General features: G+C 49.0%; 1 protein-coding gene across 7 annotated transcripts in view; it reads right to left on the bottom strand.

Moving 5' to 3' along the window:
* chd9 (chromodomain helicase DNA binding protein 9) overlaps window positions 1-2,500 on the bottom strand; it is an 89,536-nt gene that overhangs the window by 58,735 nt on the left and 28,301 nt on the right. The gene's annotated exons all lie outside the window — the stretch shown is intronic.

A 2,500-nucleotide genomic window follows, 5' to 3' on the forward strand; every position in this document is an offset into this window, starting at 1 on the left:
TGCTTGCTCACCCATACTCTCTCGCTCTCTCTTTGTGAGGAAGTAGGCCAGCAGATGGTGCTAGCAGTTATTACATTAACTTTCACAAACTTAACCCCACATGTTCTGGATTTCTCCGAGCTCCACGCAGATTTATTTGCGACCGCTGCGCTGAGCCTTTACTCTTCTCCTGTGCCTTTTTGTTTCTTAAAATATAAACATAAAATAAATGAACTATTAAAGAAATAACTTCCTGATTATGGTTTTTCTTTTTTCTTCATTATAATCCTGTTGCTAACGCCCTCTGTGATAATAATGACACACTAGGAGGTGATGCAGGACAGGGCAGAGGGAGGTAAACAGAGAGAGAGAGAGAGAGAGAGAGAGAGAGCAGCCTGATGGGTGTGTTGGCAGATAGAGGGCAGGCTCCTGGGTCTGGTGAGGACACCACCAGCACCACCAGCACCGCCACCAGCACTGAGGGGATGGCCAAAGAGGGAGCACGAGAGCAGAGAGGAGAGAGGAGAGAGAAAGGGGAGGAAGAGAGCTGACAGTCTCACCCTCTGACACACTGGATGGGAGTGTGAAAGCTGCCAGAGCGTGTTTCCAGGAAGCAGCACACGCCGAGCGGAACAGACGAGGAGAGGTGCCGGGGGTGTGTGTGTGTGAGTGTGTGGAAGAGGGAGTGTCTGAGTGTGTGTGTGTGTGTGGGTGAAAGGGGGCCTCCCGTCTGGTCTGAATGTGACGAAAGGGACATGTGCGCCCACTGGCACATGGTGTAGGGGTACACCAAACACCCACACACACTCAGTCACACACACACACACACACACACACACACACACTCACACACACTCACACCAAACACCCACACACACTCAGTCACACAAACCACCAATCCACACTACCTGAAAGAAACTGCTCAGTAAAAAAGGATGTTCTTACAAAGCAGCCTTTCCCTAGAAGCACAGGAGAAACCCTACATGCATTTTTCTATAATTTCCATTGAACCAGACTGACTGTCACACTGCCAGGTAAAAGTCACCACAGGAGGCTTTCCACTGCACTGTGGGAACACCCCACAAACACATGACAACAGAACTTTGATTAGATCATATTCTAGTGGTAATTGTCACATTGCTTTGGAGTCATTTCTAGCATGACTTGCCTTTGATGAGTGCAGTTTTACAGGGGACACGAAATCGAGTTTCGCAATCAATTTTTCCCGTCGGGCTTCCAAAATGTAACCGTACCCCGTCCCGCATCCTATCAGAACTGATCAAACCCAAAGAAAACATGCATCATGATATGAGGATTGTAAGTTAAATTGCTTTCTCGAATATATATATATATATATTTGGGCTAGTCTCATGAATTTCAGCCAACCAAAATCTGAAGAATGCCTGCCCTGAGGGCTACTAGGGGTTTAGAAATTTGACGAGCCCTGTTTTAGTATCTTTTTCCAGACATTTAATATAGTCAGATTTTAATCAAATGCTGTATTAGAGTCTAACAGAGAAAAAGAGAAATACCAAAAAAATATGAAACGTGGAACCTTCATACGGAGATTATAAGCATTCATCTCACTGACTCAGAGTGGCTGTGTGAGAAGAAGGGGAAAGCAGGGGTTGTGATAAGGGGCCTGTCTTTAGTGCAGTGACACCACCTCTGCTTCCCTCCCCTCCCTCCCCGTCTCCCAGGCTCTGCACACATGGCCCTGAGCCCACCAGGCAGGAACACAACGCAACGCAGCGCAGCGCAGCTTGGACCGGATTCCACTGTATCAGCCAAAACACACAGAGACACACACACACACACACACACACACAGCTGAAGAGTCCTCCATGCCCCAACACACACACATAAACCCAAATAAACATACACCTCCATCAACCCACACACATGTAACACACTGGGATCAACCAAAACACACACACACACACACACACACACACACACACACACACACACACACACAACAGTCTCTCTCCTAGGGAACAGGCAGGGCTGCCATGGTGTCGGACTGTGTCGGGGGTACTGACCAGTTACCAGAGCATAAAGCAAGCACCTGAACAGCAGTCTTAGGGAAACCAGAGCTTTGCCACACTTCCCCTACAAAATCTGTGCCACGTTGACCCATGTTGTGTGTGTGTGTGTGTCCGAGTATGAGGGAGTATGTGTGGGTTTCGTGATTTATGTGTTGTTTGTTTAACTTGCTGCAAGAAAGGATAGCTGTCAAGGTACAACAGGCCTTGGAGTTTGGACTGCGTGCTTACGCGTGTGCGTGTGTGTGTGGGCGCGTGTGTGTGTGTGTGTGTGGGCGCGTGGGTGTGTGTGTGTGTGTATGTGTGTGTGTGTGTGTGTGTGTGTGTGTGTGTGTGTGTGTGTGTGTGTGTGTGGGTGCGTGTGTGTGTGTGTGTCTGTGTGTGGGCGTGCGTGTGTGTGGGCCTGCGTGTGTGTGGGCGTGCGTGCGTGTGTGTGTGTGGGCGCGTGTGTGTGTGTGTGTGTGGGCGCGTGTGTG

The sequence above is a fragment of the Clupea harengus genome, chromosome 6 (assembly GCF_900700415.2).
Source record: "Clupea harengus chromosome 6, Ch_v2.0.2, whole genome shotgun sequence".
NCBI classification, from domain to species: domain Eukaryota; kingdom Metazoa; phylum Chordata; class Actinopteri; order Clupeiformes; family Clupeidae; genus Clupea; species Clupea harengus.